This window comes from Canis lupus, chromosome 11 (genome assembly GCF_003254725.2).
Source record: "Canis lupus dingo isolate Sandy chromosome 11, ASM325472v2, whole genome shotgun sequence".
In the NCBI taxonomy this organism is placed as follows: domain Eukaryota; kingdom Metazoa; phylum Chordata; class Mammalia; order Carnivora; family Canidae; genus Canis; species Canis lupus.
This window is the reverse complement of record NC_064253.1, coordinates 15,460,300-15,482,819: the sequence shown is the minus strand read 5'-3', so window position 1 is coordinate 15,482,819 and position 22,520 is coordinate 15,460,300. Positions and strand designations below refer to the sequence as shown.

Below are 22,520 nucleotides of genomic sequence, written 5' to 3'. Positions count from 1 at the left end.
AGATTTATTATTTATATGTGGGAATTCTCACCACAGACCATACCTAATTTGCACATATTTGCATATTCTAATATTTAAATAAAAGGTTAGGAAGAAAAGCAGCTCTCCTGAGTTGGCCCCCATGAGAGACAATATCTTATTTTGGGTTGAGGTGGGGAACAGGCCAAGATGGAGCCTTGGATTCAGAGAGAAGCCATCGCCTCATGCTACATTAGGCAGTTGAACAGAAGCCCAGAGAGCCGGCAGTTATTTGGATGAGTAGGTGGAAGCATGCCGAGATGATTGAATTTGAATCTGTCACTCGAACGCCAAGTATTCGTTCACTTCTAGCACAAAGTCCTTCACAGAAGTACCCCGGCTTACAGATTCCATGTATTCTGTGTGGAAAGTCTCACTTCTTGAATCTCAGAGGCCTTCCCAGGCTCACGTTTTCAAAGGCTGTTAATGCAGATTGAAACCTTCTACTTTGAACTAGGATTATTTCATGCAAGTTGTAACTTTCAAGAGGTGAGATGAGTGGTGTGGAGGCTCAGTGGAATAAGTGTTTTGACAGTGTTTTTACTCTTTATTCCTTCTCCAGCTTAAATACAGAGCCTAGATTTTTATACCTGATCCAGGATAGAATGCTGGAGAAGGGGTTGCAAACCCAGCACTTATAGAAATCTCTCTGGAATGAAAATTCTGGGAATGGTTTCCAATTGGCAGTAAGAGGTATTGGCTTCTGATGGGAGAAAACACAAATGATGTTGCAATTGAGGCTGGTTTTGCCATTGTGTGTACCTGGTTCTCACCAATGATGAAGCAAGCTGCTTGTGAGCTATGGAGTTAGCTCAGTCTCTGTCCGAGAACTGTCAGTTGACAGGGTTGGTGGGAACATCCTTGAAGATATTTTGGAGTGTGCGAAATAGATTTTTGCTTTGGAAATCTTTGAAAAATTCCTTTCCTAGTTTTAAAACTGTATGGATAACTAATAAATATTTACATCTTTAGGTGTCTTATGGAACTCTTTACCATCTTAGAAATCTCTAATTTTCGTTTCTGCTCTGAGATTTCTCTTTGATGTCAGTATAAATGACCAGATGGCCAGGCCCCCCATTCTCCTTGCACCCTAGTCAGAACCCTGAGCCTAGTCCTGGCCCTGCCTCTGACTAAGGTAGATGAGAACAAGATACGAGGCTCCTTTCTGGGAAAAGGAATGGAGAACTAGATTATATCTGTACATTCGTTCTGGTGTTAACACTGTATGATTCTATTAATCTTTCAAGCCTGTTTATTTTTCCTTTCTATAGGGAGCAAGATGTAAAATTGTCTGGTTGGTAACTTTTAATTGTTAAGGGGAATACTTGCCTGATTACTAGCTAGCTGCTTAAATACCTGTTTTAGCTGTTTCTTTTATCTCTTTTGAGTACAAGAACTCAAATACAAAATTCCAAGCAAGAGTAACCAGTAGGTTTCATACTTCAATGCCAGAACAAGCAATTTATGAGGGGGGGGGGGGGATTGGGTGTGGTAGGTTGTGGAGTTCTGGTTTCATAAGAAAATTGAGGGAATCTGGGGCGGGGGGTGGCTTGGGTGGCATCTGCCTTCTGCTTAGGGTCATGATCCTGGGTCTTGGGATCAAGCCACATTTGGCTCCCTGGTTGGCAGGGAGTCTGCTTCTCCTTCTCCCTCTGCCCCCACCGCTCCCCGCCCATGCTCTCTCAAATAAAAATAAAAATCTTTTAAAAAGAGAGAGAGAGGGGATCCCTGGGTGGCTCAGCAGTTTCGTGCCTGCCTTTGGCCCAGGGCGCGATCCTGGAGTCCCGGGATCGAGTCCCACGTCGGGCTCCCAGCATGGAGCCTGCTTCTCCCTCTGTTGTGTCTCTGCCTCTCTCTCTCTCTCTCTGTGTCTATCATAAATAAATTAAAAAAAAATAAATCTAAAAAAAAAAAACAAGAAAGGCACTATTTAAAAAAATAAAAATAAAAAATAAAAAGAGAGAGAGAAGCACCTGGGTGGCTCAGTCAGTTAAGCAACTGTCTTCGACTCAGGTCATGATCCCAGGTTCCTGAGATCAAGCCTTGTACCTGGCTCCCCACTCAGCAGGGAGTTTGCCTCTCCCTCTCTACCCACTCATGTTCTCTCTTGCTATCTCTGTCTCTCTTTCTCAAATAAATAATGAAAGATTTAAAAAGAGAGAGAAAGAGGGAATCTAGTATGCAAACATGTAACAGGAATCCAGTCAGGATTCATATAGTTAATAACTTCTGTCTCTTTGCATAGAAAGTACACTATCAGTGCTTGTAAACCTGTGTGCAAGGAAGTAGCACAAATAAAAACTTAATTTGTGAGAACCGTCTTGTCACTTTCCAAAGGCTTAACGAAAAGGGTATTATGATTTTAATGGAGAGACAAATAATCCTTATTATCTCTAGTCTCTGATGATAGTGTTGATGGAATCTCCAAAATTACAGAGAACAACCTAGATTGGATTATTTTTGTCTTATTATTAATAAAACTTTTTTTCTAATGAAAGAGATAGACCTCCCTTCCCTCAAACACAGACATCACCAATCAAGCTACTTTCCTAAGGATGAATTATTCTTAGCTTTTGTGAAGGACTCTTAGGTTTTGAGTGGTTGACCTCTGAAAGGAATTGGAGGCTTTGGAATGTCCTGCTTAGGAGTTCTTGCCAAACAGGAGAAGCTAGCTTTTATGGGGGAAATCTGACTGGACACATTTGGGAGATCATCTTTTGGTCCTGTCTTTATTTTAAAAACCTTCCTATCCTGGTGTAAGTTAGTGCCTTAAGAGATTTTACTTAGGGGTAACTAGCTCTTGCTGCTGTATAAATCATTTCTCCTAGATGTGAATGACTATCCTTTCAGACTCTTGAAAGAGGCTTTGGTCACTGGACTGGGTTGTCTGATCCACTGCCTCACGGATGACTTTGTTACTGCTGGATGTAGTCAGTTGTACTAGACTTTCTGAGCTCCTACACAGCAAATGTAGAAAAACAGGCTCAAAGAAAATAATCCAGGTGATAAAAGACTCTAAATTTAGAAAATTTCTCCCTTCCACATAATGGAATACAATTTGTTTCTTCTTCCCACACAAAACAGAGCTGTCCAGAACAACCATGAAAACACATGACCCTGACCCAGTTGCAGCTGTCCAGGCTTCCTAGGGAAACTTTGTGTATGTTGAATAATTTTGCTTTGTGACACATCATGATCGCATGTTTGTTGAGGCTGAAAACTGCCAGTCCATTGGAGGGGTATGTGAATGTAGGCTAATGGGGAGATAGAGACTTTTCAGCCTTACCTAGTTCTTCTGGATGAATTCAGCCAGACTCCCTTCTAGGTGGCAGCAGGAGAAAACTCACCCAGGTGACCTGCTTTCATTCCTCACTCACTGGGTTTTTGGATGGAGCTGCCAGGAAACAGAAGTTTGGGGATTATCCAGGAGTTCTCTGAGCACTCAAACAATGACAGTCAGTGCCCTTCTAGCAGAATATACATTAATTTTTAATTTTTGAGCTGGAAATGGCACTAGAGATTATCCACATAAGGGTGTCCAAAGTTGAGTTTGCAAGGTAAACCACTGGGGCATGGGAAGAAACTGCTAGAATTGTCCTTTCATTTTTTTATACCACAAAAATAAGAAAAATTAAGTTTTAATAGGACATGAATTGACGTTTGCACCCTCCACTGTATTTTAGGTCAGAAGGCCCCGTGATCTGAGGGAGGGGCAGGTTTCCCTCAACAGACAGTGCCTGGCCTCTTCACTTGTCTACAGCATGTTGCATTGTATTTGTACGTGTCAGGTTAAATTAATTTGTATAAGATTAATTAATTTAAACTCAACTCGCCCTCATCAAAAAATAAGGCAAGTAGCTTAAATAGATTCTGGTAAAAACAAAAACAAAGTATGAATTTGAAAGTATCATGAATTGTGCAAGCAAGAACAGGGGATCAGTTTGAAAATGGAGTTGACGCTCTGTTCTAGGACAGGCCAAGATAGGAGTTTAAAGCTATAACAATACAATCAGTTCCTATCAGAAGTTAGCCCCCAATTTCAAAACTGTCAAGAGGACTAAACAAACTATAGATTTACATGTACTAGCATTAAGGAGGGACATATTGGAAGGAAGTTCATACTTTGCCTTGAAAATTTTCCTAATGATAATATGAAAGTGCCACAATTAGAAAAATATGGAAAATAAACCCTGCACTTTTTAAACCAATGAATGGTTAAATTCACCTGCTGACCTTTGTAAAATGTGACTCAATTAAATGGTGTTCTGAAGCCTATTTCAAAGTTTTTATTTGTATACAAAAGTTAAAAAACTATGTATCTTTAGAAACGTGTTCTTCCTCCAAATATAAAACCGGTTAAGATACTATGCTGAAGACTATCTACAATGAGTTTCTCTGACACAGAGTGCTGTGAAAGTATTATTGAAGTTATTACTGAATCATGAAGAAACAAATACCATATTAGAACAGGTTATGGAGGGCAGAAGATTTGTTTTACATTTGTTAAGATGTTAGATCTAGCCTATTATATTTATTCATTTCGGCTTCACCAATAAAATACACTGAAGTGCTCCTTTCTAGTGAGCCACCCCTAGATGAGATTCATTCACAATCTTTATGAAAATGTTTTGTGAGAAAAACCAAGTACTGTTTCCTCTTGAAAAGCAGCTGTTTCTTAAGAGAAGGATTCCAGGGTGAGATTACAAGAGAGAAATTCATTCACTGCATCATTCATAAGCAAGCTGGTGCAGCCAAGATGTTGAAGCCAGAGGTATACAAAATGCTGCAGGAGGATACTTCATAATTAATTTTATAACAAACCAACCTGTAAAATACAGTGTAGTTGAAGCAATACAATATTTTGTATTAAGTTGAGATGGGACCATGAAAATCTTTTGTACCTCACAGAGGTTTGCTGGTTATCTTATTGAAAAATAATTGAGTTGTCAAACTTAGAGATAAGCTCTATTCATTTTTCTTTCTAAAAAAAGGAAAAGGTTCCATATTTTGTTAACCATTTCTGTGATAATAAGCAACTTGAGTAGTATGCTACCTAGAGGTCATTTTTTTAAAACATGAAGCATAACTAATTTGAGCTTTGAAGATAAAGATGTCATTTGAAGACTAAGAATATAACTGAATTTTAAGGAAACTTTTATTACAGAGAGAACGCTGTGAAAAACGGTGTTTAGAAATGTTTACACTATGATTTTTAAATTTATTTATTTATTTATTTATTTATTTATTTATTTATTTATTTATCTTAAAACTGCAACCCAGCTATGTGAAATAAACTGAGCTTGCGGCTAGACATTCAAATGAACATATCACAAATAATTAATCTAGCTTTTCAGACATGAAACATACTCATTTATGTTGTTCTTGATAATGATTGTTTAGTAAGATAGAGAGGGATACTCTTAAATATATTTAAAGAAAGTAAAGAAATATATTTTAAAAAACAAACTATTATTTATTTCATATTTGCCTTGTATTTCTGTGATCTTGATGCTGTTTTATAATGTACCTAGTGTACTGCATTGTATATATCTCACACATAAGCATGGCATGCTTGTTCAAAAGCATTTTATTACTCCAGTAATTTTGGAGAATACTACCCTTGACTGAAGATTCTTAAACTTTTGGGGAACAGCCACAGGGTCTTTGAGACAATAGAAGATAGGTACCTTCTTTGGGTAAAATCATACCCACGTGGTGCCAAATAAAATTTTGTCCGGAATTCAGAGCAATCACATGCCCATGAATAGCTGCTGTCACAGACTCTAACAAAGCCCCTGGATGAGGACAAGAATGCCCTAAGGAGTTATGTGACTTACCCAGGGCCACACAATGACACACAATCTGATCTTTCAATCAAGACCTGCTGAGTGTGTGTTGTTACAGTCTTCGGCCTGGCTACTAAGCATGCAACACTCTCTGGGCCTCTGTGGAATCCACAAGTTCAATAGGGACTCCAGTGTACAACAAATAATCACAATACCATTTGTGTTTAGGAGAAACTTGTTTGTTTGGCTGATGTTAAACGACACCAATCATGTGAGGGCATCTTGCTAAACTCCATAAGAAACACAGAGATGGGGAAGGCAACACTTGTAGATAATCAAGTGCCAATTACTTGCTTCCAGTGCTTTTTCTAATGTACCTTTTATATTGCTGAACCTCCTGACACTCCTCATTGGTGTCTGTGGCTCTGTTTCCTTCATGCACTAAATAAAAATGTACAAGGGAGGTGAGGCAGTGGGTCATACTCCTTCCTATTTCTAAGCAACCAAAGCTCACTCTTTGGGTGTCTGTGTAGTAGCATACAATTCTTTGTGTGTGGAATACAGAACTGAACTCTTAGATAAATTGACAAATGGAAGAAAACAGGGAGTAATAAAGGAGGTATGGAATTTTATAAGCTTCATGATCTCTTTCCCCAATGGCCTGAATCTATGTAATGAGGTAGTAGAACAAATTCCTGCCGAGTCTGTATTCCTGTTTAAAAAAAAAAAAAAAAACAACAAAAAAAAAGGGAATGATAGGAATAAAGTAAATGCAAAAAAAAAATTTTTTTTCTGCCCAGGTCAATAGTTGGTAATATTCTTGAAGGTGATACAGAGTTTTCCCTACAAATATTGGGCTTTTTATAGGGACTAAAAATAAACAGAGCAGCACAGGGAAATGGGTGTTATTGATCTGTGTCAGGGCCATTTCTACTTTAATGTTTGCAAAAGGCACAGCCCAGTTTTGCAAATCTATTTATAGAGAACGGCTCCTTCGTAGCTATATATAGATGATTAAAAACAAGGTAGATTTTCAGGTAATTTAGGTTTATGTTAGGAAACAGGACTAGGAGGGATCTCCTTCAGAATTAGTGAAGAAGGCTGATCCCTTGTGTTCCTGCGGAACAAAGGAAAGAACCAGGGGGTCCGGTGTCCATGCCCACATTGTCCATGGACATACTGCTGGCCTGAGTGCCACCTCCAGTTAGCGTTTACATCTCAGTTCTCCCAGCCTCCCTCCTCCTCCCCGTCCCCGGGAGCAGGGGCCGAAGCAAACAGGGTGCCTCCAAGACCCCTTCTGCCCTTATATCCCCTTGAAGAGCTCAGGCTTCATGTTGGTATTGACTGTGCTTGTGTGCCCATGTCTGTGGACACGGGTGTCTGTGTGCATGATGCACACCTGGGATGTTTTCGTGGGATCTTCTTGAAATGTGGCTCATTTATTTTTTTTTCAATTAAAAAAATTGTTTTTCTCTCCACTCACCATTCATTTCCAACCAGAGTTCTTTCTCCTCTAATAACCCCAGGCCCTAATTTTTACTAGCTTCCTTCCATCCCTGGGTTCTTCTCTTCCCTTCTTCTCTTTTCTTTTCTTGCAACTATCAGTTCGGTTCAACGAGAGTTTAGTGAGTGCTGAGCACCTGCGAGGTTCTGGGGCCGAAGAGACAAACAAGACAATCTCCATCCTCAAGCTGCGCAGTCCAGGGGGACTTGTGGTCTGTGCTCTGCCCTCTTCTCTCTACTCCAGTTATCGATTGCTCCCTCCAGGCAGTTTCCTGCCAGCAGCCTACTCCATTGTAGCAACAGCAAAGCATCGGTTCTGAAGACATTAATTCCCCTCACTCATGTCTGATTTATGAAAGAAAGTGGACTCATCACAAGGGACTCACATACCCTGAAATGTGATAAGAGAAGGGCTTGGATCCTGCATGTTAGAAATATCAAAGGGATGCTAATGACCCCGACCACCTTGGAGATGCTCTGAAGTGATGTTGTCTCACCCACCCATGTTGTCCGGGGCTCAGGGAAACGGCCTGCTAACAGTTTCCTCTCTGCCACGGTGGTCTTGGTATGGATGCAGCACCAGAATGCTAAAATAACTAACCGTTTTTACGCCAATACAGAAAACAGACAAACCAACTCTGGTGAAGCATAGTAAAGTGGACTCCAGTTTGGAGCTGGTGAAACAGCTTTCCATCATCTCTGTGCACGTTTCATCCCTTTAGATCTTTTATAGGTGTCATTTCTCTGCCCATCCAAATACAACATGAGTTTACTTTCAGTGAAAGAGATGGAAGAGGGACAGGCGGTGCATCTATGAGGCACAACACTATGCCAGTTGTATGTAGGCCAGACTTACAGTGAGTGCAGGAGAAGGAACTTGCAAACTAATAAGCATTTTAAATACAACCCTCCCCTCTATTGCTCAGTCTTCTGATAATCACCAGACAAATGGTATCAGGGCTGAGATAATAATGAGAGTTCTTTACCCTTCAAGGCCTTGCTGTGTGGAGGGAATTCTTAACTGGTTTCATCATTCATGATAGAGTTAACGTCTCTCTGGTGGCTGGGAGACCTCATTGGCTTCCGAGCTTCATTCTTCACATCCTTTTGTGCCTTGTCATGCTTCACCAAGTCTCCTCAGTTCATCCCTGGTCTTCCTCTGTTTCTCATTCCATACCCACTGGAATGTAGCACTATGTGTAGTGTCCATTATGCCATGTCTCTAAAGTGGCATGCATCCAAATGATTACAACTGTCTTTTTTGAGCCTTATATAAAGTAATTCATTCTTGCCTTTTCAAAGAGAAGTGATGGTGTGAGGTCACTGATGCTGCAAAATCCAGGTTATTCCTCATCCTCCTGCATGCTCTATCACTGCTCACTGTTCTAGGCCTAATAAAAGTGGCCAGGACCAAGTTCACCGTAATGTGCTTGCATGTTATGGACCCCCTGATCACTGGCTATTGCATGGAGAACAGACATGGACAAAAGTGGAAGCAGAGGAACCAATTAAGAGGCTACCAGAATAATTCTGGTGAGATCAGATTATGGCTTGGGTAAGGTGACTGCAGTGGGGATGGAGAGAGTATAATTTCAAGGTGGCCGAACAAATAAGACTTGATAGTGATTTTAATATGTGTGAGAAGGAATGGAAGCGTGATGGCTCCTATGTTCTGAGGATAGGGAGGTTAATGACAGAGGTACACTAAAGGGGAAGGGAATAGAGATAGCACAAATTTAGTTAAATGATGTTAAGGATCTCTTTCAGTTACCTAGTGAGAATTTGACTTAAGATCATGAATATTAAAATATATGTAGTAGCCCTTTGAAAACTATGCAGTTCAGAATGACTGTAAGACATTGGTATTTTTTGCTTTGGTTCCATGACATGGCCTTGAATAGCCTGGGTTGACTGCCAACCACTGTGACACATTTGTAATACCTAAGTTCTCTGAGGGTGAGAGCAGTACCTTATCTGTTGGACTCTCAGCACCAGCAACCTTAGAAAAATAGGAGTTTAGTATGTTTGTTGAACAAGTTAGATTGCATATTTGATTTATAGAAGAGCTGACCATCTGGAAACAAATAGCATGTTTGGAAAATACTTCAGTCTTTGAGGGGGGTGCTGCCCCCGTCAAGTACCAGATGCCAGAATCCCAGGGACCAAGTCAGCTGGGAGACATGACTACCAAGTAACTGGACGCCAGAAACTTTAATGGCAGGAAGGTCCATTTATACTTGGTGGTAGAATAGGAAGGATCTGATCTGAAAGTCAGTCAATAGAGGCCCAGGATGCAGGTCCTGTCATCCAGGTTCTGTTAAGGAGGCTCCATGTCCCCACAGTGTAGCCTACTCAGGAGGTTGTACTGGGCTGGCTCTATGGGCTCATTGAAAGCTAGTCAGGGCATAATTGCCATAGCCTAGCAGGGCATCAGGGTGGCTCAGTTGGTTAGGCATCTGTCTTCAGCTCAGATCATGATCTCAGGGTCCTGGGATAAGCCCCACTTTGGGCTCCCTGCTCAGCAGAGGGTCTGCTTCTCCCTCTCCCTCTGCCCCTCCCCTCACTTATGCTCTCTCTCTCTCTCTCAAATGAATAAATGTAAATCTTTAATTAAAAAAAAATAGGTACCATTCATGAAAAAAAAAAGTCTGCCATCTGGAAAAAGAAGGAAAATGGACCCATTTTCCATATCATCTCCATTAGCTAAAAACTTCTTATCTCAACTGGCAATATTTTATGAGTTTGCCCTCACTAAAGCTGATAGCTCACAGATCTGCCAGTATTACACGATCAATATAAAAATTCCACTTGTTTTGCTGACTTAGGTATTCACTGAGGGATTATTTGGGAGACAGACCTGAAAAGCAATTATGTGGAAAGTTCAATATGCTAGTTCTCCTTCAGAGGGGTTGCTGAGAGGGTACTTTCTGGAAACTTCTCTGTTTTTTTGGCAGGTCTGCTTTCCTCCTGTCATCTTGTGGCATGTGATACTCTATCTTCCAGTTCTTCGTTTTCTTCCTCAGTCTATCACTGTGTGGCCTCTTTAGGTAACATCCACAAATATTTTGGAGCTTGTTCTTTTGACTACAAATCTTAATAGCTTTTCAATTTGTTTTGGCACTGCCTGGGATTGGCAAAAAAGGGAGTGGTGCAGAGGACTGGGTGAGACTTTTGTTTAAAAGACTACTTTTCTCAGGTTGATATCCATGGAAATATCTGGCATGGATTTTAAAGCATCCATGAAGCTTCCTCCTACCCACTCTGTTCTTGACCTTCCCCCCACCTCACCACTCTCTGCCCCACCTCTTCTCCCCAGTGTGTGAAAGTACGTTTGTGGCCATCCTCACCTGATGGCTTCCGTGTGTGGCCTCAGCCATGGAATGCTGAGTGTTTGCACTGGGTTTGCTGAGAGCCAAGTCAAGAAACAAGCATGTTGGTGGTAAGCCAAGTGCCCATTTAGGGCAGCTGCTCTGGTTTCACCCCTGATCTAAGCCAGAGCACATTCTAAAATTGATGAAAGCCGCAGAGTGGCTTACAGAGGGAGCAAGAACTTTGGGCTTTACTCTCTGCTACTAGAGCAGAATTCTGATTCACCATAGGCCAGCACTTTCTGTTTTCTCATCAGCAGCCGGACCTGATAGTGTCCTGGTTATGTAGCTCACTGGCTGCCACATGAGCCACTTGAAAGCTGCTGCTTTTAGGGATGCTGGGTTGCCCAATGGTTGGGCATCTGCCCTTGGCTTAGGATGTGATCCCAGGGTCTTGGGATGGAGTCCCACATGAGGTTCCCCACAGGGAGCCGGCTTCTCCCTCTGCCTATGTCTTTGCCTCTCATGAATAAATAAAATCTTCACACACACACACAAAAAAGAAATCTGCTGCTTTTGTATTTCCACAACACCCCCCCCCCACACACACACATACTCCTTTCCTTGCCTGTCAAGTTTTGCCTGTCAAGTTTTGCAACTCACAAGTAAAAAAGAAAAGAAACCCACCCAGACCTAAGAACTCCCATGTTGCGAGATACACCATTTGAAGAGATTGCTGCCAGTCAGGAGAGTTTTTAGGAATAGGCTAATTTTCCTTTTTTTCCCCTGCTTAATATTTCTTCAATTTTTCTTAGGTTGCAAATAGCATCCAGTTGGTTTCTGGACTAAAGTGCTTCAGTGTCTTCTTGCTAATGATAAACAGCTGATTATTATACATGATTATTGATTTCGATCATTTTCTAAAATAGCTGGCCCTGTTTCTTTGCTATGTTGATACTGTAGCACATATGATTCATTCCTCAAGAATGGTACATCTGGTCAACCCACTCAAGCCTGGTTTGACCAGATGTACTAAATGTACATTATTACTGACCTAACAGTTTCTCAGGAGAGAGGGAAGAGATATGAAAAAAAGATAATCTTACTAAAAACATACAACCAGCAAAACCACTTTTCATAAAAGGAACAATAGTCAAACTTTTATAGTAGAATAAAAATTTAGTTTAATAATAGACTTTTCACTAAAAGAATTTCCACAGGAAATTCCTGAAAAAGAATTTCAGGAAGAAGGCAAATGAATTTAAGAAGAAATTATGATAATGCAATTAAGCTAAAAGTAAAAAAACAAAAACCGCACAAAAATTAAAGAAAACAACTCCACACATTTTGAATTAAGTGTCCAGTCATTTTGTGTAAACTGGCATTTAGGAAAAGAAACGAAATAGGTTATTCTACTGTTTCTGTTAGAAACAGGATGAGAATCAGGCAAAACTGCCCTGAGGCTCCTTGCCCTTTCACTTTAGGGTATCAGTGGTCAGGTGAGAAAAACAAGCCTACTGATTAGGGAGGATATTATCTTCTTACTCCCATCCCCACACTTTGTAAGAGGATAGTGTTTCCCTGTTGATGAAAATTTGGATGATTACCTTTCTCTTACTGGTAATAATAATGATGTAGTGAAGGTTCTCATGCATTATTTGTTTGTTTGTTTGTTTGTTTGTTTTTTGCTAACACTGTTCCCCAAGGTGATTAAAGACCCTGGATCCACCACCAGCATGCCCTCCTGTCCCTTTCCTGTTGTTTTCCACACTTGACTCTTCATAACCCAGTAATCAACCACAAGTGATCAGGGTCCCCACTGAAAGGCCTTCATGGACAAGGCGGATCACTTAAACATGTGGCATGTGTGAGAGAACAGGGAGCATCGGGACTCTTGGAGAACAGAGAGGCCAGAGGCCTGAAGATAGTGGAGTCCCCCTGCCACCCCAAATATAAGACCCATGGCTTTCAGGCTCCAAGATGCCAGATGAAAACTGACTCAAGCAAATCTGCCCCCACAAGGCCCTTTATGCAAAGTAGTTCCTCAGCCTGGAAGGTCTACAGTCTCACATCATCTTCATCCTTTAGGGGCTCACCCCACTGTCCCAGACTGGTCCAGTTTCCCTTCCCCCTTGCTGCCTTAGCACTCTATTTATGCCTCTCTTGTTCACATATCACACTGCTTTCACTGGCGGTATTTGAGTCACTGTAGTAGGCTGCCGAAAGGCTGCATCTCTGCATTTTCTCATGCCATCTGCCCTTAGCATTTATTTCCATATAGCGGATTCTCAGTAAATCTTCCTATTGGGAGAAGAGGGGAAAAATAAAGCCTAGCTTCAAATCACAACCATTGGAAATGGAGGTAGTATATTATATTATGGTCATGGCATCCAGTGGAAAATTAAACAAAAACCTCTGAATGTCCAGGATGTGAGTGTTTTCCTGCCAACAATAATTCTGTACCAGTAATCTGAAAGAATATCACTGAATTAGGGAAGTCTCTTTTTTGTCTTTGCTATGTCCGGTTGGGCTAATAAAGATAATTTGCTTCATTTATTCATTTACTTTTTTCATGTATTTCTTCATTTATAGAAAACACAAAGACAGGCTTGAATTCTCAGTGTGATATAACTGCTTGACTCCAATGATTACGTAAGCTGGGACATCCAAGGAGTTAGAACTCTAGGAGAAGTAAGGTCGGAACATGCTCCACCCTGCAAAATAACCAGTACCTTAATGTCAGCATGTGAGAAGCTCTCTCATTAAGAAACAGGCTAGAAAACATGCCAAATGAGTATGTGTGGTAGCATGCTGGTGCAGTGGCCTATTGATTTATGTATTAGTGCTTTGTTTGAACTGTATGTCCAAAGGTAACTGAGTGGCTGGCTTCTGAGCCCTACCAGACCCAGCTTGGGAGAAGGCCTCCAGATCTTGATTGTAGGTGTGAAGTTAATCAGCTGTTTTGAAATCTGTCTTTCTTCATCACTGACCACTTTACCCTGAGATTTTATTTTCAATTGGTTTATTGTAACTTGGACTAAAGTCACCCTTTTTTGGCATATGGTACCAAGCCTTTTAATAAATGCATACAGTTGAGTAACTAGCACCATAATCAAGATATAGAATAGTGTCATCATCCCCCAAATTTCTTTCATGCCGTCTTGAAATCAGCTGTCCCTTCCACTCCCAGCCCCTGGCCACTACTGACATGTTTGTTAATCCTACGGTTTTGCCTTTTATAGGCTGTTGTGTAAATGAAATCCTATGGCATGAAGGCTTTTGAGTCTGGTTTCTTTCATATAACAAAATGTACTTGAGATCCATCTATGCTGTTCTCTGTCTGTAGCTCATTTCTTTTTATTGCTCAGTAGGATTTCATTGTATGGGTGTACTACAGTATCTCTTCACCAGTGGAAGAACAGTCTGCACTATTTCCAGTTTGAGGGCGTTATGAATAAAGTCACCAGAAACATTACATACAATTTTTGTGTGTGAATATTGTGTTTTCTTTTATCTTACCTAAATACCTGAGCATGGGATTGCAGAGTTGAATGACAGGTGTATGTTTAATTCTTATAAGAAACTGCTGAATCATTTTTCAAAGTGGCTGTTCTGTTTTGCATTCCTATAATATTCACCGAGAGAGGTCGACGTTTAAGGTTACATGCACACCATTTTAGATCATTTTGATAGGATTATAGATTTCAGGTAGATTGAAAGCCCCTCGAGGTGTCATTTGGCTTGCTCTGATTCAGCTGTGGGTGCACTGAAGAGAGAGAAATGGAGCAGGGATATGGACCCCATCTCAATGTGTTAAGCTTTTTATTTATATACAGAACTTTCTTTTTTTTTTTTCTCCTAACTAAAAATGATTAAAGTGAGTGTTTGGCTGCTTGGCAAAACTCTGCCCTGATATTCAGGGGAGATTAAAGTAGCTTTGCAGATAAGCTCAGAAAATCTAGTGGGCCACAGAGTCATTTCCCAGCCTTCAAGCAGTCACCGGTCATGGTGTTGATGGCATCGGATTGTGTAGAGTCCTGGGAACCTGAAAATAGCACATCTTTTTAAGGGCGATTTTTCTAGGGACACCTGGGTAGCTCCGTGGTTAGGTGTCAGCCTTTGGCTCAGGACGTGATCCCAGGATCCGGGATGGGGCCCCACACTGGGCTCCCTGTGGGGGGGCCTGCTTCTCCCTCTGCCTATATTTCTGCCTCTCTGTCTCTCATGAATAGATAAATAAATCTTTTTTAAAAAGGGCGGGGGGGGGGCGGCGATATTTCCAAGCTTTAGACAAACTCTCAATTGCCTGATAACTGATTTCTTTTACCTCCTTACCTACATGCTTTCAGATTCTGACCACTGGAGCCACTTTGCAAACAAGGCATCTTATCATCTAGTCTTTGGTTGAAATAGGGGATTATGGGTTTGGCTTCCCACTCCTGGCCTTGAAGCCTAAGCCCAATTGCAGGAGAGATGTGTTAGAGTGCTCACTGGTTTTTGCTGCAGATGGCACCTCTGTGCTCAATAGGAAGATCAGTTCAAAGGCCACTTGGGTTGGAAGTCTGGTCCTCCTCTGGCCTATTGTGATTCATGGTAGTTGGCTATAGAATCAGCTGGGCATCAGAAACAGGAAGGAAAAAAAATCAATTACTTGGGGACTCTCTGATGCCCTTTGGAAACCTTCAGAGTTCTGTGGCAACTAACTGTAGAGGGACCCTGACCTACAAATCCAGCTAGTAACCTCCAGAAGCTAGTTAACTCAAAGTATTTAGATAGGAATTCCCCAAGTGATCCTGACTAAGGAAAACTTTCAGCCAAGGGCACTTGACTCCAGGGAGCTTTTGTACTTTACCCACAACTCCATTGTAACAAAATAGAAAGGTGGGAAAGTAAATGGAAAATGATTATTTTCTGATTTTCCTTTAGGGAAATGTCCATTCTGTGCCTACCTATCAGCCACAGAGCGGTAAGTGCCCCCTCCTTACCTGAGTGTGTATCCAGGGAGGTACTGGGGAAGTCTCAACAGCATCATTAGGCAGGTCTTGTGTTCCATCAGGCTGATTTGGCATTCTTCTTATGGATACTAGTTTGGGCAAAATGATAGAAATCAATAAATAGGATACCTGTGGTATGGAGGGGAAGAGTTTTGTTCTGTTTCCAGCTACAGATCTGACTGCCAGTGAACTTTTTAGAGCTTGGTTATCAGAATGTGAGAGCAAAAGAGAAGCTGGGATGGGTGGGGGATGGGTAAGGGAGACAATCACAGGTTTTGATTGTACCATATACCCTAAGGCACCCAGCAGATTTGTGACTGATCACTTGGTATTAACTAAACCCACAGGTTGGCTCTCCCTCATATTATCCAGTAAATTGCTCCCCCAGAGCTGCTAGCATTTGCAACCAGAGTGACTTGTTCAACTTTGTATATGCCACATGGCCTGAAGAAGACCCAGTTGGCAGTCCCTGTATTGTCAATTCCAAGAGGCAGCAAATACATGGAAATATCTTTGGTGACTCTTGCTTGCTAGGCATATGACGAATTCATAATGCTACACATTTTATCAGGCAGTGGAATACATTTGCCAGGGAAAGAATACAGTGATAATGGATGTAGGGAGAAGAAAACACAGTAATAGAAGACAACATCATGCTGCTAAATTTCATTCTTACTAAGACAAGTTGATATCATTGCAGAAGACACCAAGGATTAGAGCATAATATAATAGGAAGCTGCTCACGATGATCAATGATGTGCTTTAAGTATTGTGATTAATATATTCATACTGGTGCTATCAGTAAAACATTTATTTCTTCTATGTGTATTACAGTTTATTGTTTGCTAGATCACAGTAGTACTTACTACACAAATCTCACTTCTCAGCCAAGGGAAGGGGTCAAGATAAATGTGTGCCCCAACTCATGAATTGTTTGGTCTATTTATACACTGAAATTTACACTCATGCACTGATGAGATCCATAGTATCTAGGAGAGGGGAAAGGGTTACTAAATTATGTTTTTTAAACTTCCTTTGCTTGTTTTTTTAGATTTTATTTACTTATTTAGGCAGAGAGAGAGAGAAAGTGTGTGTGCTTGCATGAGCTGGGGGAAAGGACAGAGGTAGAGAATCCCAAACAGAATCTTAGCCGAGAATGGAGCCCCACTCAGTGCTCAGTCATACGACTCCAAGATCACAACCTAAGCTGAAATCAAGAGTCAGTCGACTGAGCCAGGAGTCAGTCGACTGAGCCACCCAAGTGGCCCTGTTCCTTTGCTTTCTGACAAAGAAGGCAGCTCAGAAATGTCCATATTATCTTCCTACTTGAGCCTCTAAGTCTGCATTTGCAATATTTCCTCTTTTGTCCTATTATTACAGGCTTTTTCTTCTTCAGTGAAGTGTGTTGGTGATGTCAATGGGAGTTAACTCCATTAAAAAAAAAAAAAACTCTTTCATGTCTAAGTAAAATAACTCTTCTGCTTCGAGTTTTTGTGAAAATGATACATGTATCAGTTAAAAAATAAGACAGCACAGAAATGATTATACAGAAAAGCCATAGTACTACCTCGATCCCCAGCTGGAAACAACACTGAGAAGGGGCTAGATTTTAGTTAGGAGTTTTTGGCGGTGGGGGGAGTAGTGCTTAAAATGCGTGCAGACAAGATTTTACTCTACTGTGTGGCACATCCTCTAGCCCTTCTACTTCTTCCCAATTTTTAAAAAGATTTTATTTATTTATTCATGAGAGACACAGAGAAGAGGCAGAGACACAGGCAGAGGGAGAAGCAGGCACCCTGCAGGGAGCTCGATATGGGATTTGATCCCAGGATCTTGGGATCAGGACCTGAGCCAAAGGCAGACACCCAACCACTGAGCCACCCAGATGTCGTCCCCCGCCCCCAATTTTAAAAAAATGGTTTATTTGAACTAATTTTAGGCTTAGAGAAAAGTTAACCCAAAAAGTATACTTCCTGTATATATCCCTCACCCAGCTTCCCCTAATGTTAATACCCTACAGATAGTACAATTTAACTTGTAAAAGTAAAATTCTGGGTTTCCGGCCCAGTGCATGGACCTAAGGTGGAGGATGGAGAGGAGTGTGAGGAGCATCTGCAGGCCCCGTGAACCTTAAGAAGACCTGAGTGAATCTCCTTCCTTCTCAAGTCCTAGTGTGTGCTGCAGCTGCCCAGTGAGCCAGGGCTTTTACTGCTACACTGCCAGGATGCTTGCTCCCTCCACCCTTCCACTTTCCCAGTTTTCTCCTGCATGTTCTAGGCTGTTCTCATTGTCAGCCAGGATTCTTCTCCAGGGGAATAGAACCAGAGAGATAGAGACAGAGATGACAGTTGTAAAATTAGATACAGATACAGTTAGAGAGACAGAGATAGATTTATTTTAAGGAACTGGCATACACGATTGTGGGGGCTGGAAAGTTCGAAATCTATATAGATCAAGCAGACAGGCTAGAAATTCAAATGAGAGATGATGTTGCAGTCTTGAGTCCTAAATCCACAGGGCAGGCCCGCAGGCTGAAAACTCTGGCAGGATTTCTATGTTACAATCTTGAGGCAGAATTCCTTCTCTGGGAAACCTTAATTTTTGCTAGGAAAACCTTTCACCGATTAGATTCTCTCTCTCTCTCTCTCTCTCTCTCTCTCTCTCTCACACACACACACACACACACACACTCCCATACACACTCGAATTATGGAGGATAATCTCCTTTACTTAAAGTCAAATGACTATAAATGTTAATCCCATCTACAAAATACCTTCACAGAAACATCTAGTCTAGCATTTGCCCAAACAACCGGGCATCATAGCCTACCTAAACTGACACATAAAATTAACCATCATCTGCTCTGCTCTCTGTGCCAGCCTCCCCTTGACCTCTGGAAGTTTGTTGAAATCTTCTTTCCCTGATTCTCTTTTGTGTCCCTTTACATCCCTCCCATTTTGTTATCATTTTATTAGAGTCTAAGGAGACAAGTGCTTATATTTATCCTACTGTCTTCTGTTTGTAGAAATCAAAATTCATTTGTAAAAAAGGCCTGATTGCTCTGCAAGTGCCTCTCCTAAATACTGGCATGTCAGCAGAGGTCAGCAATCCTTTTGAGATTAAAACAAAACAACAGAAAAAAGCATCACATGATTCAGCTCAAATTTATTTGCTTTATGTATTGCTCAAGACAGATTTACCAATATTGATTCTCAGGTGTCTACTTCATTGCACTTATTTTAGAATTTTTCATATATTCACTTTATTTAAAAGGACCTACCTAAATGAAATAGTTTATTTTTCTGTTTGGATATAGATCCATCCAACTTTAACTATTTGAAAAATCTTCATAATATGACTTCTCAGCTTTCAATCTGACCCTTTAAGTTTCAGAATCACAAACAAAGCTCTTTGAAGGACTTATTTGCCTCTGTAATTCACAACACCTAGAATGATGCTTTGTCTAAAGTAGGTGCTCAAAAAAAATTATTTTATATATGCTTAAGTTTTCAAAAAATTAGCTTTATATAATAATGGTATATTTTAATATGGTACTTTAGAGATATCAGTGCTTTAATTTCTTATTTCATTCGCTTCTCATATTTGATACAACGTATCCCGTAGGGAGGTAGCAGGCACTTTTAAGTCTCATTTTATATGGAGGATACTTAGGCTCTGTTTGAAATGATAAAAAAAATTTGCCAAGACCATGTGCCTTACAGTTTCTGAATCTGCCTGATTCCAGTTCTTCTGACTCCTAATTCTGCATTCCTTATTTTTGTACCTTTCACAGTATGCTGTACGTATCTTTGTGGAACGGTACACAATAAACATATTTCTATAAATCCTACTACCACTAGATAAGCTTGCTATGGAGTCACATTCAGGGCATGTCCTGCTAGTGCTCTAAACTATCCCTTTCTTTCTAAGAAGGTGAGTTTCCTTTAACAGTCTACCTTGCTATCTCCTTATGTCTTCTGTAGACCCATGGACCAAATAGTCATCCATGAAAAATGCTCTCAGGGTCAGGCTCTCTCCCAGCAAAGGTGTGTTTAAGAATCCAAGACCACTGATAAATTAGACACAGGGATACAACATACAGCATAGGGAATACGGTTAATAATATCATAACAACTTTGTACAATGACAGATGATAGCTAGATTTATGGTGGTGATCATTTCCTAATGTATGTAAATGTTGAATCACTATGTTGTACACCTAAAACTAATAATAGTATTGTATGTCAACTATATTTTCACTAAAAAAAAAAAAAAAAAAAAGAATCAGGGGTGCTTGGATGGTTCAGTCAGTTGAGCATCTAACTCTTGATTTCGGCTCTCGGCAAGTTCTCAGGGTCATAGGGCTCCTCACTCAGTGGGGAGTCTGCTTGGGGTACTCTCCCTCCTTCTCCCTCTGCCCTTCCCCCGACTTGTGTGCTATCTCTCTAAAATAAATAAATAAAATCTTTAAAAACAAATAAAAAACTGCTGTGTTTTTTTTCAGAATTAGAGCCTTCCTACCACCACTGAAAATTCATACATAAAAAAGGCATGCTCTAGTATTAATATAAAAACATCAGATTAAACCTATCACATAATTTAATAATAGCAAACAGAGCAGCAACCCTTTGCCCGCCCCCCCACCCCATACCTCCCAAGACACATCTTTTCAGAAATCAGGTTGTGGCTTAATGAAATGACTAGATGAAACAACAATGCCTTGTTAAAAAAAAAAAAAAAAAGACATCATTACAATATAAGTAGACTCACTATTACAAATACATGTTTTTATTTTTTTTCTTAAAAAAATACCATGTATCTTAATTTAGTATGAAACACATGTTACGAAAGCCAAGGGTGGTCCCTAAGAGCAAAGCATCATTAACCCAGAGCCATTCCCCATTGTTTTGAACGTTCTCTGCACCACCAGCTGGGGGTGCAGAGGGGGACAGTTTCCTTGCCAAACACTCCCTACCTTTGGTTTCCCCATTTTTCTTTCTTCCTCTTTTCTTCAGGGCTGCCTCTAGGCTCTCTCCCCCACCCTCTTGGTCCCCGCCTTTCCACTGGACTCACACACACATCAGAAGTTTAAGTGCCTCACTCATCTTTGCTGCAAATTATGTATTATTCAGACCAGTTTCAGGCCAGGTCTCATATTATTCCACTTAGTTTGCCAGAGGTTTAAAAGATTAAACAATCATGCAAGTATTTCCTGCCATCACTCCTGTCACTGCTCTTCATTTCAGTGCCCAGGAGCATCCTTTGGGCCTGGGCTTCCTCACCCCGAGTCTGTGATCTGGCCTGCAGGGACCTGCGAAACCCCAGAAAGGAAGGTGTTTTCCTGGGGAGTAGCTCTTTAGTTTTCCTCAGATCCTAAAAGGGACCCATGACCCAAATATATTTGAGAACCATGACTGGCTCTCAGAAGCCCTATGCTCCTGCTGGCTTCTTCTCTTTTCCCTTGAGGCCTGGGCTGGGCTCTGGCAATGAGCCCACAGGCTCTGGAGCTGCAGCCTATTTCCCATCTGGTTCTCCATCAGCCTCCCCCATCCACTGGGCTCTGCTTCCTGTACTTTCTTTCCAGGGTGCTGCCCCTTGGCTGGGCCTCCCCTCTGCTGGGCTTGTCTTGTTCCTTTCCATATCCCCCTGCCCTGGCATAGAAGGCGTCCCTGTCCTATTTAATTTCCAAGCAACTTCACTCCAGTTTGGTTTACTCTCTAGAACGTCTTTTTTTGAATATGGAGAATCACCAGGTTTCCTCAACCTTCTGCCCCCACAGCCCCCATGAGTGCACCGAGTCCATCCCAGAGCCACCACCCTCCTTAGAGGGTGACAACACATTCCCTTCTTAGAGCATTGCATCACTCAAACGACCAGTAGCATCCCCCCATGCGCTGAGGAAACCGTAGTATTTTCTTCCCTTCCAACCCCTCAAAATTGCAAGGCCCCGCACTAACATGATATATTTCCATTCGGGGATCACCTGTAGATCACAAAGAGATTTTACCCTGCTTTGACCTCACCTGGATAACTTCTGACACTCTTGTCGTACGATAGTAGGTGTCACATGTTCTGATCAACTTTTCAGTGTTAGGACTGGGAAAAATTAACCAATACTCATTAAATATGAAAACCATAAAGGAAGCTGAACATAGATAAAAGGAAAAAGGTAAAGTCACATAGATTTCTTTTTTTTTAATTTTTATTTATTTATGATAGTCATACAGAGAGAGAGAGAGAGAGAGAGAGGCAGAGACACAGGCAGAGGGAGAAGCAGGCTCCATGCACCGGGAGCCCGACGTGGGATTCGATCCCGGGTCTCCAGGATCGCGCCCTGGGCCAAAGGCAGGCGCTAAACCGCTGCGCCACCCAGGGATCCCAGTCACATAGATTTCAAATGTTTGCTTCTGGTGTGGGTCTTTGCTTTGCCTTAGGCACCTTCTAAGGAAACCCCGTGCACTGTGTGCTCCTTCTGATTTGCCAACTGTGAGAGGTGTCTGAGATGCAGAGGGGGCACAGTTGGGAAGTAAGTTGAGGGAACCTGGCTCCTTGGCCATATGAGTTTCAGTGGGCTGACCCCAGCATCATAAATCAAGTTGGCAGTGAGGGTGGATTTGGGGCCTGGAGTAAACTGCTGTTCCAAGTCCAAAGTTAGCTCTCCGACGAGGTCTGCATTCTCAGCCTGCTGACACTTCCGATAGTCTTTGCTGATGCCCAAAAGAGAGAATTTGAGCCCTGCCTTATTTAGATCCCTGCCGTAAGTCAGAGTTCTGAGCTGCTGCGTTGCTGTTTCTGATACACGATCCTGAGCTGAGGAAGTGACCGGCCTGTGGCCTCACAGACTCAAAAGAAAGCCTGGTCAGGGGCAGAGGCCTGTTCCTGTCCTCAGATAGGGATGGGGATACAACGG

General features: G+C 41.5%; 1 protein-coding gene and 1 long non-coding RNA gene across 6 annotated transcripts in view; one reads left to right on the top strand and one right to left on the bottom strand.

The window, feature by feature from the left end:
* Positions 1-22,520, top strand: part of MARCHF3 (membrane associated ring-CH-type finger 3) — a 137,180-nt gene that overhangs the window by 15,076 nt on the left and 99,584 nt on the right. The gene's annotated exons all lie outside the window — the stretch shown is intronic.
* LOC112650463 (uncharacterized) overlaps positions 1-22,520 on the bottom strand; it is a 51,446-nt gene that overhangs the window by 7,908 nt on the left and 21,018 nt on the right. For 3 of the 5 annotated variants that reach the window (XR_004803551.2, XR_004803550.2, XR_007413939.1), the window contains 3 exons: positions 15,601-15,698; positions 15,107-15,228; positions 3,305-3,412 (listed from right to left, as the gene is read on the bottom strand). This is a non-coding gene — a long non-coding RNA (uncharacterized LOC112650463). The other 2 variants (XR_007413940.1, XR_003130205.3) reach the window with 2 other exon arrangements.